This window comes from Coregonus clupeaformis, unplaced genomic scaffold (assembly GCF_020615455.1).
Source record: "Coregonus clupeaformis isolate EN_2021a unplaced genomic scaffold, ASM2061545v1 scaf0211, whole genome shotgun sequence".
Taxonomy (NCBI): Eukaryota; Metazoa; Chordata; class Actinopteri; order Salmoniformes; family Salmonidae; genus Coregonus; species Coregonus clupeaformis.
The window spans coordinates 50,668-66,614 of record NW_025533666.1 but is presented as its reverse complement, the minus strand read 5'-3'; positions in this window follow the sequence as shown (position 1 = coordinate 66,614).

Sequence of the window (15,947 nt, the reverse complement as noted above, 5' to 3'; positions counted from 1 at the left end):
ACAACACTCCTTCAGTAGCCTCCAACTGCTCTTAAACACTAGTAAAACTAAATGCATGCTCTTCAACCGAACGCTGCTTGCACCCGCCCACCCGACTAGAATCACTACTCTAGACGGGTCTGACCTAGAGTATGTGGACAACTACAAATATCTAGGTGTCTGGTTAGACTGTAAACTCTCCTTCCAGACTCACATTAAGAATCTCCAATCCAAAGTTAGATCTAGAATCGGTTTCCTATTTCGCAACAAAGCCTCCTTCACTCATGCTGCCAAACATGCCCTCGTAAACTGACTATCCTACCGATCCTTGACTTCGGCGATGTCATTTACAAAATAGCCTCCAACACTCTACTCAGCAAATTGGATGTTGTCTATCACAGTGCCATCCGTTTTGTCTCCAAAGCCCCATATAATACCCACCACTGTGACCTGTACGCTCTTGTTGGCTGGTCCTCACTACATATTCGTCGCCAAACCCACTGGCTCCAGGCCATCTATAAATCACTGCTAGGCAAATCCCCGCCTTATCTTAGCTCATTGGTCACCATAGCAACACCCACCCGTAGTCTGCGCTCCAGCGGGTATATCTCACTGGTCATCCCCAAAGCTAACACCTCCTTTGGCCGCAATTCCTTCCAGTTCTCTGCTGCCAATGACTGGAACAAATTGCAAAAATCTCTGAAGCTGGAGACACTTATCTCCCCTCACTAACTTTAAGCATCAGTTGTCAGAGCACCTTACCGATCACTGCACCTGTACACAGCCCATCTGAAATTAGCCCGCCCAACTACCTCATCCCTATATTGTTATTTATTTTGCTCATTTGTACCCCAGTATCTCTATTTGCACATCATCTCTTGCACATCATTCCAGTGTTAATACTAAATTGTAATTATTTTGCACTATAGCCTATTTTATTGCCTTACCTCCATAACTTGCTAAATTTGCACACTGTATATTATATGTATTTCTGTTGTATTTTGACTTTGTTTTGTTTTACCCCATATGTAACTCTGTGTTGTTGTTTTTATCGCACTGCTTTGCTTTATCTTGGCCAGGTCGCAGTTGTAAATGAGAACTTGTTCTCAACTGGTTTACCTGGTTAAATAAAGGTGAAAAAAAATAATAATAATAATAATTCCAGACACATTACAGAGATACAGACACATTACATAGATACAGACACATTACATAGATACAGACGTTAACATAGATACAGACACATTACATAGATACAGACACATTACATAGATACAGACACATTACATAGACACAGACACATTACATAGACACAGACACATTACATAGATACAGGCGATACAATGTGTCTGTGTCTATGTAATGTGTCTGTATCTATGTAATGTGTCTGTGTCTATGTAATGTGTCTGTATCTATGTAATGTGTATGGATGATTTTCAAGTACATATGTTGTAGAATTAAACACCTATATGCCTTAAAATGTTTATGGATTGAGAACCAGTTGAAGGGTTAATATAGAGCAGAGACATTTATGTGTTTTTCATAAACTCCCTGCAGCTGGTCTGGGTATGTCTATGACATGTGATGGAGATACAACTCCTCGTGGTGGCTGTGTGGAGATTGGAGTAACAATTGAACTAGTGTTATCATTTCTTTGTGCTTATGACCTTATGACCTGACACATGGCCACATGCACATAATATCAAGGGCCAGGGAGGATGGTAAATGATAAATGTTTAAATGTATATGGATGACATGTTTAAATCATGTTTAAGTATTAATGGATATGTTTTATAATGTGTTATGAAATGATAATGGTGAAACAGAATGAACATGATTGATACTTTGTACTCCAGATGCATGCCTGGATAGTGAATATAGTCAATACAGAGTGTGATTGTTCTTTAACGTACGTATGTACATAATTTTTTGAGTCATGCCACTAATAAGATACAGAGGCCCCACTTAGCGCAAGTAGCCCTCGTGAGCAGCCAACATGTGATACTGAAAGATGCTATTGATTCACATAGGGAGGAGTAACCATCAGTTGTATCAATGTGTCTGTATAAAAAGGAGCACTCCGGTTCAGGACAAGCAGTTGTTGTTCCATGGAGCAAGCTCGGCTTTGTTTTGCAATAAAGTCTAATTCTTGAATTCACAAGCTCCGGTGTCTTGAGAGATATTTTTGAGTTGATTATCTATTAGTCAAATATTTCTACAACGTGTCTGTATCTATGTAATGTGTCTGTATCTATGTAATGTGTCTGTATCTATGTAATGTGTCTGTATCTATGTAATGTGTCTGTACAGTGAGGACGAGCTCACTCTTCCTGCCTGTTTCATTAGGCCTACACTACGATCAGAGCCGGCTGCAGACAATGATCAGCTTGTTTTGATCAGCAGATTTTCTACATTTTGATGCCATATGTATTATTCTATAAAATATATGCAATGAATTTTCCACCAACAGGTTTCTATGCCAATGCATCACACAACCAATAAACAAAGCATACCGACTTCGGGCGCTTCAATATCATGGTTTGCGTTTTCAACACCACAATAAATAGACTATGTCAATCTCAACAAACAGAAAATACATCCCTCCCTGCCCAGTATCTAAGGGTTGACAATCTCCGAATGTCATCAAACTTTTTGGTGTTTTGTAGCAAAAGTCTCTTTCCATTCACCAAATGGTGGCACCACAGTTTGGATTGATTGATTTATTTACAGAGATACATACACATTACAGAGATACAGACACATTACATAGATACAGACTCATTACATAGATACAGACACATTACAGAGATACAGACACATTACATAGATACAGACACATTACATAGATACAGACACATTACAGAGATACAGACACATTACGCAACTGCGTGCGTCTTCATCCAATTACGAGGTGCATATTGAAGATATTGGAAGAACTGTCCACATTTACTTTTCGTCAGCCAACAAGATGAGTAGGCCTAACGAACAGCAAAAGCACTAGCCTATGTCAAGCTACTATCCCCCATAGTACAAAGGACAACCTTTTCTATTCTGTGCGAGAAATAAATATTCCAAACATAGTCTGGGACTATTTTCTATGGTGAAAATTATCTTCCCCAAACTTGAAACTCACACGCTGCTTATGTATGCCAGTTAGGCTCTAAATCCCTTGTAAAGCGGATTAATGTGCTTAATTTTAAGAAGTTATTTGGTTTGTGATACAAACCTTGTCAAAACATATAGGCCTATGGGCTAGGCTACATGAGGTGTACGACTATGATTCGAAAAAGTCGCACACAAAAAAAGGCAGTTTCTTATGCTGGGCATCATTCACAAGTGATAATATATATGTGTGAAATTTGTTTTGATTTAGAATGGACCATTATCATGCACCTGTCTCGAAACAGAGGCAGCGGGAAAAAAATAAATGTCATCTATGCACTTAAATAGCGAATGGAGGATGCTTTTCCTGTGGTTCATTTTCATGCCAGCCAGGTAGGCTATACTCCTGTTGTAAAGATAAACAATGTGCTTAATATTAGGAAAGTTGAGAAATAAATGTAGTAGGCCTAGTCTATAGAAAGTTGATGGGATCATCCTCTTTTTACATTTTAGTCATTTAGCAGACGCTCTTATCCAGAGCGACTTACAGTTAGTGAGTAAATATATATATTTTTCATACTGGTCCCCGTAGGGAAACGAACCCACAACCCTGGCGTTGCAAATGCCATGCTCTACCAACTGAGCTACACGGGAGTAGAGGCCTCTTTTTTCTTGCGCAATTGCATAGCCTATAGAAAAGTTGCGCAACATGAGCTCATATGAAGTGTTTAATTAGATTTTCGATTACATTTACATTGATGTCAGAGTGACAACCATCAGCAGCATCAGAGCTTGGAGAAGCCTAATTACAGTGATTAAACAGTCACATGGAATTTGACAGCCTTCATTTACATTATTTAGCAGACACTCTTATCCAGAGCAACTTACAGTTAGTGAGTGCATAATTATTTTTTATTTTTTTCATACTGGCCCCCCGTGGGAATCGAACCCACAACACTGGCGTTGCAAACGACATGCTCTACCAACTGAGCTACATCCCTGCCGGCTATTCCCTCCCCTACCCTGGACCAATTATGTGCCGCCCCATGGGTCTCCCAGTCGCAGCCGGCTACGACAGAGCCTGGATTTGAACCAGGATCTGTAGTGGCACAGCTAGCACTGCGATGCAGTGCCTTAGACCACTGTGCCACTCAGGAGGTTATGGCTAGTGACCGCTGGTGTGGTGGTAATACGGTCACCGCAACAGCCCTATCTGTAGGTTATGTTTTAGATGTTTGGGGCTGCTGGTGAACCATGATGTGCAGGCATAATTAAAGTGACACTGGACTAGCACACTTGCCAGAGTCTTTAGGGTGTATATAACTAGGTTTCCATCCAATTGGTGACAGATTTTCATGCGGATATTCTAACATCTGCATAAAAACATTAAGTGCATTTTCCCATCAAAGTTGTGTTTTCATCAAATTGATTTGTTGTGGATAAAAGTCTGTGCATAAATAAGTAGTGCACATAAAAATAACTTTTGCGGTTAAATTCCCATGTACCAAATAAATAATACAAGTTAAATGGGTTTAAATCGCATTTTCAACTCCATTCCTACTGATGGTTTTGACCCAAAAAATGTTGCGTAGGTATAGCGAATGTGCCCACTCTGGTATTGGCACATGCGCTCTAGCCAAAAGCTTGCAGATACAGTGCGGGTATAGCCTATGAGATTATTATGGACAAAATGGCAGCCAAGCATCGATCATCATGTCACCAGAATAAGACCCTTGATATAATATTGAAAGGAGCTTCAATCTCATCACCGTGCACTTTCACCACCATGTGAAGTTCATCATCATTTATTTAATGTGTAACCTAATAAACTGCATGCTTTCTCATGATGTCTTGACATGTTTTATCCAACATGTAATTTACTCGCATAAAAAGGATGGATGGAAACCTGGTTCATGTTAATCCATTTTGAGGATGCTGGAATTATATTTTGGACAAACGTGCACATGCCTACAGGATACTTTTGAAGTAGCCTAATCAGATTAAAACATTGTGACTGGTTGTGTTTATGCCACATATAAAAAGGTAATACATTTTCAAAGTTAAATGACAAATATTTAGGCAATAGTGAAGCGTTAGGTTCTAGGTGCGCGAGGAAAAGCCGCTCGGACTGGAGAGGAGGCAGAGCGCTCTTTCCTGAATAACTGGGCCTGCAGGGAGCATATATGGCCACATTATTATAGGACGACTTGGGAGAATGATGATCTGCAACAGAAAGCACAGAAGTAAAAATACAGCCAGACTGGCCTGCTACAGTGCCTTTCTAGACATTATAAACTGTTGAGCATAGACCCACAACTGATCCAAATGGAATGAAACATTCAAATCACAGGGCTTTTGAGCCATTATTCAAATTACATTTTCACTGCAGCCCTGAGTAGAATTTTCTTTCATGTGCAATGATGCACCTGGCCTCTGCTGCCTATCAGCTATTTCTATTTGTTCTTGTGAAATCATATTGAAAATTGATCCAGCTTTGAATTATTTTATGTGTGGTATGATTGCTAGTTAGACTATTGCAGATCTGGACAAACGATCCACCTACCATTATGGTCACTATGAATGGTGGCCAGAGGGCAGGATAGACAGTTCAACGACCAAAACACCTTGATAGGGGAGGCCACAGATGATCAATTTGACCAGATACTCTAGCGGCCACTCTAACAATGAAAATAAATGTCTTACAAAATGGAAGGCCATCGTAGGAGGCAAGATCAGGTGGGACCATTCTAGCAAATGAGATTGCTATACGCGTCTGAACAACAGGCACAACTCCGATATGTGTTTTTTTCTCAAAGTTGCCTCGATGTCATGTGCCGTACTTACAGTGTCTTCAGAAAGTATTTACACCCAATGACTTTTTCAAAATGTTGTTGTGTTACAGCCTGAAATTAAAATGGATTACATTTAGATTTTGTGTCACTGGAATGATGTCTTTAGAAATGTTTACAAATTAATTAAAAATGAAAAGCTTAAATGTATTCAACCCCTTTGTTATGGCAAGTCTAAATATGTTCAGGAGTAAGAATTAGCTTACCAAGTCATATAATAAGTTGCATGGACTCTGTGTGCAATAACAGTGTTTAACATGATTTTTGAATGACTACCTCATCTCTGTACCCAACACGTACAATTATCTGTAAGGTCCCTCAGTCGAGCAGTGAATTTCAAACACAGATTCAACCACAAAGACCAGGGAGGTTTTCCAATGCCTCGCAAAGAAGGGTAGATGAAGGGTAGTGGTAGATGAAGAAAAAAAAGACATTGAATATTCCTTTGAGCATGGTGAAGTTATTAATTACACACTTTGGCTGGTGTATCAATACACCCAGTCACTACACAGATACAGGCGTCCTTCCTAACTCAGTTGCCGGATAGGAAGGAAACCGCTCAGGGATTTCACCATGAGGCCAATGGTGACTTTAAAACAGTTACAGAGTTTAATGGCAGTGATTGGAGAAAACTGAGGATGGATCAACAATATTGTAGTTACTCCACAATACTAATCTAAATGACAGAGTGAAAAGAAAGAAGCCTGTACAGAAATTTTTTTTTCCAAAACATGCATCCTGTTAGCAATAAGGCACTAAACTTAAACGGCAATGTGGCATATGTGGCAAAGAAATTAACTTTATGTCCTGAATACAAAGCGTTATGTTTGGGGCAAATCCAACACGACACATCACTGAGTACCACCCTTCATATTTTCAAGCATGGTGGTGGCTGCATTTACATTTACGTCATTTAGCAGACGCTCTTATCCAGAGCGACTTACAAATTTTATACCTTATAGCCAGTGGGATAACCACTTTACAATATGTTTATTTTTTTGGGGGGTGGGGTGGGGTAAGGGGGGGTAGAAGGATTACTTTATCCTATCCCAGGTATTCCTTAAAGAGGTGGGGTTTCAAGTGTCTCCGGAAGGTGGTGAGTGACTCCGCTGTCCTGGCGTCGTGAGGGAGCTTGTTCCACCATTGGGGTGCCAGAGCAGCGAACAGTTTTGACTGGGCTGAGCGGGAACTGTGCTAGGGGGCCAGCAGGCCAGAGGTGGATGAACGCAATGCCCTTGTTTGGGTGTAGGGACTGATCAGAGCCTGAAGGTACGGAGGTGCCGTTCCCCTCACAGCTCCGTAGGCAAGCACCATGGTCTTGTAGCAGATGCGAGCTTCAACTGGAAGCCAGTGGAGTGTGCAGAGGAGCGGGGTGACGTGAGAGAACTTGGGAAGGTTGAACACCAGACGGGCTACGGCATTCTGGATGAGTTGTAGGGGTTTAATGGCACAGGCAGGGAGCCCAGCCAACAGCGAGTTGCAGTAATCCAGACGGGAGATGACAAGTGCATGGATTAGGACCTGTGCCGCTTCCTGTGTAAGGCAGGGTCGTACTCTCCGAATGTTGTAGAGCATGAACCTACAGGATCGGGTCACCGCCTTGATGTTAGCGGAGAACGACAGGGTGTTGTCCAGGGTCACGCCAAGGCTCTTTGCACTCTGGGAGGAGGACACAACGGAGTTGTCAACCGTGATGGCGAGATCATGGAACGGGCAGTCCTTCCCCGGGAGGAAGAGCAGCTCCGTCTTGCCGAGGTTCAGCTTGAGGTGGTGATCCGTCATCCACACTGATATGTCTTCCAGACATGCAGAGATGCGATTCACCACCTGGTTATCAAAAGGGGGAAAGGAGAAGATTAGTTGTGTGTTGTCTGCGTAGCAATGAAAGGAGAGGCCATGTGAGGATATGACAGAGCCAAGTGACTTGGTGTATAGCGAGAATAGGAGAGGGCCTAGAACTGAGCCCTGGGGGACACCAGTGGTGAGAGCACGTGGTGCGGAGACAGATACTCGCCACGCCACTTGATAGGAGCGACCGGTCAGGTAGGACGCAATCCAAGAGTGAGCCGCGCCGGAGATGCCCAGCTCGGAGAGGGTGGAGAGGAGGATCGGTCTAGAAGGACAAGAGCAGAGGAGAGAAAGTTAGCTTTAGCAGTGCGGAGAGCCTCCGTGACACAGAGAAGAGCAGTCTCAGTTGAATGACCAGTCTTGAAACCTGACTGGTTTGGCTCAAGAAGGTCATTCTGAGAGAGATAGTAAGAGAGTTGGCTAAAGACGGCACGCTCAAGAGTTTTGGAGAGAAAAGAAAGAAGGGATACTGGTCTGTAGTTGTTGACATCAGAGGGATCGAGTGTTGGTTTTTTGAGAAGGGGTGCAACTCTCGCTCTCTTGAAGATGGAAGGGACATAGCCAGCGGTCAAGGATGAGTTGATGAGCGAGGTGAGGTAAGAGAGAAGGTCACCGGAGATGGTCTGGAGAAGAGAGGAGGGGATAGGGTCAAGCGGGCAGGTTGTTGGGTGGCCGGCCGTCACAAGTCGCAAGATTTTATCTGGAGAGAGAGGGGAGAAAGAAGTCAAAGCATAGGGTAGGGCAGTGTGAGCAGGACCAGCAGTGTCATTTGACTTAACAAACGAGGATCGGATGTCGTCAACCTTCTTTTCAAAATGGTTGACGAAGTCATCCACAGAGAGGGAGGGGGGGGAGGATTCAGCAGGGAGGAGAATGTGGCAAAGATCTTCCTAGGGTTAGAGGCAGATACTTGGAATTTAGAGTGGTAGAAAGTGGCTTTAGCAGCAGAAACAGATGAAGAAAATATAGAGAGGAGGGAGTGAAAAGATGCCAGGTCCGCAGGGAGTCTAGTTTTCCTCCATTTCCGCTCGGCTGCCCGGAGCCCTGTTCTGTGAGCTCGCAATGAGTCATCAAGCCACGGAGTAGGAGGGGAGGACCGAGCCGGCCGGGAGGATAGGGGACATAGAGAGTCAAAGGATGCAGAAAGGGAGGAGAGGAGGGTTGAGAAGGCAGAATCAGGAGATTGGAGGGAGAAGGATTGAGCAGAGGGAAGAGATGATAGGATGGAAGAGGAGAGAGTAGCGGGAGAGAGAGAGCGAAGGTTGCGACGGCGCATTACCATCTGAGTAGGGGCAGAGTGAGTAGTGTTGGAGGAGAGCGAGAGAGAAAAGGATACAAAGTAGTGGTCGGAGACATGGAGGGGAGTTGCAGTGAGATTAGTAGAAGAACAGCATCTAGTAAAGATGAGGTCAAGCGTATTGCCTGCCTTGTGAGTAGGGGGGGACGGTGAGAGGGTGAGGTCAAAAGAGGAGAGGAGTGGAAAGAAGGAGGCAGAGAGAAATGAGTCAAAGGTAGACGTAGGGAGGTTGAAGTCACCCAGAACTGTGAGGGGTGAGCCATCCTCAGGAAATGAACTTATCAAGGCGTCAAGCTCATTGATGAACTCTCCAAGGGAACCTGGAGGGCGATAAATGACGAGGATGTTAAGCTTGAATGGGCTAGTGACTGTGACAGCATGGAATTCAAATGAGGAGATAGACAGATGGGTCAGGGGAAAAAGAGAGAATGTCCACTTGGGAGAGATGAGGATTCCTGTGCCACCACCCCGCTGTGTTATGTTATGTTATGGGTATAACATGTTATGTTATGGGTATGCTTGTCATTGGCAAGGACTAGGGATTTTTTTAGGATGAAAAGAAATGGAGTAGAGCTAGTCACAGGCAAAATCATAGATGAAAACCTGGTTCAGTCTGCTTTCCAACAGACACTGGGAGACAAATTCACCTTTCAGCAGGACAATAACCAAAAACTCAAGGCTGGAGTTGTTTACCAAGATGACACTGAAATGTTCCCGAGTAGCCTAGTTACAGTTGACTTAAAACGGCTTAAAAATCTATAGCAAGACTTGAAAATGGCTGTCCTAGCAACGATCAACAACCAATTTGACAGAGCTTGAAGAATCTTTTAAAGAATAATCCAGGTGTGCAAAACTCTTGGAGACTTACCCAGAAAGACTCACAGCTGTAATTTCTGCCATAGGTGATTCTAACATGTATTGACTCAGGGGTGTGAATATGTATGTAAATGAGATATTTCTGTATTTATTTTTTAAGAATTTAGCAAACATTTCTAAAAACATGTTTTCACTTTGTCATTATGGGCTATTTTGTGTAGATGGGTGAGAAATACAAAAATATTTAATTCATTTTAAATTCAGACTGTAACACAACAAAATGTGGAATAAGTCAAGGGGTATAAATACTTTCTGAAGGCACTGTACATTAGTACACTCATAACAACCTAAGCATTATGAAACTTCTGTTCGATCAAATAAGCCACACGTAGCAAATAAGCCGTTACATTTTTGTTAACCAAATTCGACACTCTTTCATTGACCTCAATACAAAAACTCCTCACTTGGCCTCCGGAGAGGCGCAGCGGTCTAAGGCACTGCAGTGCTTGAGACGTCACTACAGATCTGGGTTAGATCCTGGACTGTGTCGCAGCCGGCCACGACCGGGAGACCCATGAGGCGACGCACAATTGGCCCAGCGTCGTCCGTGTTAGGGGAGGGTTTGGCAGGCCGGCATGTCCTTGTCCCATCGCGCTCTAGCGACTCCTGTGGCGGGCCGGGCGCATGCATGCTGACACGGTCGCCAGTTGTACGGTGTTTCCTCCGACACATTGGTGCGGCTGGCTTCCGGGTTAAGCAAGCAGTGCGGCTTGGCAGGGTTGTGTTTCGGAGGACGCATGGCTCTCGACCTTCGCCTCTCCCGAGTCCGTACGGGAGTTGCAGCAATGGGACAAGACTGTAACTACCAATTGGATATCACGAAAAAGGGGTTAAAAATATATATATATACAAAACACAAAAACGAAACAAAAAACGTTGCTTGGCGAGTGAAAAAAATATGAAAAAGCCACCTGCTGGAGAAGATAGATTTTGGGCCCAGTTATCCCTCGCTTCACCGCTTCCTCTCTGGGGAGGCACATGCAAGGGGATGAGGAAGTTCGGATAGGATGGAATAAATAATCTAGTAAAACCTGCAAAAGAGCAAATGTAAACCAGGGAAAAATGCTCTCCCCTCCCGTGTGCCCAATAAAAAAACACACAACCCTCCCCAAAACAAAAGAAAAAGTTTGACAACCTTCCCCTATTTTGGACCAGCCCCCACCCCAGTAAATAGCAAGTGTTTTCTTGAGCTGAAACATTAAAAACACCTTCCTAATATTGAGTTGCACCCACTTTTGCCCTCAGAACAGCCTTAATTCGTAGAGGGATGGACTCTACAAGGTGTCAAAACCGCTGGCCCATGTTGACTCCAATGCGTTGGATGGATGTCCTTTGGGTGGTGGACCATTCTTGATACACACAGGAAACTGTTGAGCTTGAAAAACTCAGCAGAGTTGCAGTTCTTGCACACTCAAACCGGTGCACCTGGCACCTACTACCATACCCTGTTCAAAGGCACTTAAATCTTTTGTCTTGCCCATTCACAGCTTGGAGAAAAATCTGGCTTTAATGGCCATGTACTGTTATAATCTCCACCCGGCACAGCCAGAAGGGGACTGGCCACCCCTCAGAGCCTGGTTCCTCTCTAGGTTTCTGCCTTTCTAGGGAGTTTTTCCTAGCCACCGTGCTTTTACATCTGCATTGCTTGCTGTATAGGCCTACTGCAGCTCTGATTGTTTATGTCTGTGTAGAGTACGGGCTGAGTCGTGCATGTCAATGCAATAGAATCCTACTCTGATATGTTCTGCCTACAACAAAATCTCTTGCGTAGTTTGTTTTGGTATTGTCACGTTGTTTAATGATTAGAAGACAGGCGCAGGAATATGTATTAGGGGTTTTATTTACGCCACCTAACACACACACATACATATATACCAAAGGGATGTAACCCAAACAAAGAGTGAGATGTAACCTCTACACAATACACGGGACCTGTAAACAACAAGCGCACAATACACGGCACTCACGAGACCAACGGACATTAGACAATAATCGACAAGAACAATGGGGAACAGAGGGCACATATATACACATACTAATCAGGGGGAATGGGAACCAGGTGTGCGTAATGAGACAAGACAGTGGGGGTTGGTGGTAATGATCCATGTCAGTGACGCCTAGAAAGCCGGAGACGTAGACCTCCGGAACTGGTGAACGGAATGAGCAGCAGTACCGGGGATCCGTGACAGGTATGTTGCATTGAAAGTGTCTTATATTGCGTTGATTAGATCCCAATTGCCACAGTAAAGGGAACTGTTGATAGTGTTAACAGAGAAAACTCTAGAACAGTGGTCAGCAACCTTTTCTGAGTCAAGATCACTTTCTGAGTCAAAATGCAAGCCGAGATCTACTGCTCAGATTTCTTTTTATCATGACTTAAAAAACAAAAGCCTATGCAACATTAACCAATTAAAAACAGTACTGTAGCAATGAGGTTTGTGCAGTAAGCTATAGGCCCAATACATTATCACCGCATATTGGCTTTGCTTGAATTGCTCTGCCAATGCATTGTTGTTCGGGCCATTTAAAAATATATATATTTCAAAATTTGAGGTAGGCTATATGATCACACCGGTAATAGATCTGTTGTTGTATTACTTGTGAGGCACAGATGAGTGAGCATACATTTAAATAACTCGAGTCGCACAGCATTATTTCTGCCTCATGCACAAATTCCTTTTGTTACTCCTATCAAAAGAGAAAGTTAAATATTCCTCAATATTAAAAAAGACCCAAGCTGCTAATAATAACAACAATGCAAGCCTATAGATAGACTTTCCTACTCATTCATTACTGCTGCAGTGCTTGTTGTAACGCTGAGTGTAAATAGGAAGAACGTGCATTTTATGGCTTATAAAAGTGTTGAATACAAAGTGTTGACAATGCTGAGTAAGAACTCACTCATAAAAACAGCAGGTCTTTGCTGTATTCGTTGAAAGTCTCTCTCTAGTCATGGTTTTAAACGTTTTGAAATCTCACATTATCAATTTTGCTGTAGCTTTCTTTTATGCCTGCTACATTACTGCAGACATGGTAATTTGAGCCATCTAATTGGCCAGTGGTAGGCCTATAGTGCACTTGATTTGCTCTCTGGGCCCGCCGGGTAGGCAGAGTTTGTACCTTCAGACACATGAAATGGCAACAGTTGTCTACCCGGCGCACAGGGCAGCTGAATCGGATGTGCCTACCGCCAACAGCCCGAGACAAATACAGAAAATAGGAACACAAGGCTTTATCGTTGGGATTTTTACAGAAATGTTTGGCGATTGACCGGTTGGTGACCACTGCTCTAAAAAGTTGAGTGAAGTTCAATCTAGTGCTTCTCTCTGTAGGCTAATATTTCTGCAGCAGTCCAGGGTGCTGCGTGGCAGTTTTGAAGTTTAGAGGGAACATTGCACTCAGTGTATGTGTACTCTGTAAACAATTCTAGTCTCTTGTGAAAAGTACTGTTGTTTTCTCTTTTCTCTATATCCTTGTCTTCGAACAGGAGGAAGAGAGCTATTCTCTGGAGAAAGTCTATGAGATGATGACTCACTCTGGAGGGAGTCATTTTTCTCTCCTCCACAATGAAACAGCAGTAAATGGATGTGTGAAATTGCCAGTAGATAGAGCCTTCACACTAACTCGTCACACACGCATGCATGCATGCCCGCACACACTCCACCAGTGGAGGCCCACCCACAGTTCTCCCCCTCTTGCTCCACGCCAAAACAGCAGCATTTTCAAGAACTTCCTGGGAGAAGTCATTTTGGAGTACACACACACCCACTTATGATGCCTGGCGAGGCTCTTCCTTTATGATGCGTTTGTTCTTCTCCATGCTGTAATTTGTGTGAGACATCTTGTTACCTTAGTGCTCCTGGGGAGAGGATTACTTCTAACTGAATCACATCACAGCAGGATTTCTCTGTGAATGTGTTTTTGTCCACAGGTGGGTTTTCACCTCTCTCTCTCTCTCTCTCTCTCTCTCTCTCTCTCTCTCTCTCTCTCTCTCTCTCTCTCTCTCTCTCTCTCTCTCTCTCTCTCTCTCTCTCTCTCTCTCTCTCTCTCTCTCTCTCTCTCTCTCTCTCTCTCTCTCTCTCTCTCTCTCTCTCTCTCTCTCTCTCTCTCTCTCTCTCTCTCGTGCCCCTACAGTATGCAGACATGCATGCAGAAGTGAAGCCACACAAACACACACACACTCACACACATTAGAAACACTGTGAGAGACAATTTCTGGAGTAAATGTCAGACAGTCTATTCTCAGCTTGTGAAAAGGTCGCAGTCCTGACTATAGTGGTGCAGCAGTCAGATTGTGTAAAAGAGATGGCATCTAAAATGGAAGATGCTACTGTAGCTAATGGTGTCTGTCTGATAACTGGGAGATCAATCTTCTGAAGCTTTTTGAAGTGAGTGTTGGGAATATAAAGGTAACTGCTCAAATAAAGGTAACACTTGAGTAAATGAGGGATACGAAGTATATTGAAAGCAGGTGCTTCCACACAGGTGTGGTTCCTGAGTTAATTAAGCAATTAACATCCCATCATGCTTAGGGTCATGCCCAGTTGCCCATTATTTTGGCTACCATGGCAAGAATAGATCTCAGTGACTGAAGAGGGGTCTCAAAGGAGCATATGGGGTTTAAATGGTGTGTGTGTGGTGTGTGTGTGTGTGTGTGTGTGTGTGTGTGTGTGTGTGTGTGTGTGTGTGTCTGTGTGTCTGTCTCATTCACCAGAGCTCAACCCAATTGAACACTAATGGGAGATTCTGGAGTGGCGCCTGAGACAACGTTTTCCACCACCATCAACAAAACACCAAATTATGGAATTTCTTGTGGAAGAATGGTGTCGCATGCCTCCAGTAGAGTTCCTAGACACTTGTAGAATCTATGCCAAGGTGCATTGAAGCTGTTCTGGTGGCTCATGGTGGCCCAATGCCCTATTAAAACACTTAATGTTAGAGATTCTTGGTGTGAAATTATGTTTGAAGAGCAACCATCAAAAGCTCTCCTATAGCTTTACTTCACTCAGGGCAAGAATGTCACTACTGTATCAAGAGAGAAAACACTGGCAACACTTGAGAGAACAAAGATAAAACATAGGTAGTGTATATATATATTTATTTTTTTGTGGTTCGCATATTCTGTATGATTATGGTGTCATAATAAATGTTATTGTCTTTTTTCCTCATTAAGTCTTTATGCAACGGCATCACCATGGGTTCCAGCCTTGTCGCTGGCCAGCTCTGCACCAGGTAAGCAGGGGTCCTTTCTTTGTACTTAAAATTCCTCCATTTTAGGATCTCTAAATACAGTGCCTTGCAAAAATTCCAGACCACTTGGATTTCTTCATGTTACAAAGCGAGATTAAAATTGATTTCATTGTCATTTTTTGTCAACGATTTACACAAAATACTATAATGTGAAAATGGAAGAAAAATTATATATACAAACGTATATGGACACCCCTTCAAATTAGTGGATTTGGCTATTTCAGCCACACCTGTTGCTGACAGGTGTATAAAATCAAGCACACAGCCATGCAATCTCCATAGACAACAATTGGCATACCCTTACTGAAGATCTCAGTGACTTTCAACGTGGCACCGTCATAGGATGCCACCTTTCCAACAAGTCAGTTCATCAAATGTATGCCCTGCTAGAGCTACCCCGGTCAACTGTAAGTGCTGTTATTGTGAAGTGTAAACGTCTAGGACAAACAACGGCTTAGCCGTGAAGTAGTACGCCACACAAGCTCACAGAAATCGTCTGTCCTTGGTTGCAACACTCACTACCGAGTTCCAAATTGCCTCTGGAAGCAATGTCAGAACAAGAACTGTTCGTCTGGAGCTTCATGAAATGGGTTTCCATGGCCGAGCAGCCGCACACAAGCCTAAGATCACCATACGCAATGCCAAGCGTCGGCTGGAGTGGTGTAAAGCTCGTGATGAATCACGCTTCACCATCTGGTAGTCCGACGGACAAATCTTGGTTTGGCAGATGCCAGGAGAACGCTACC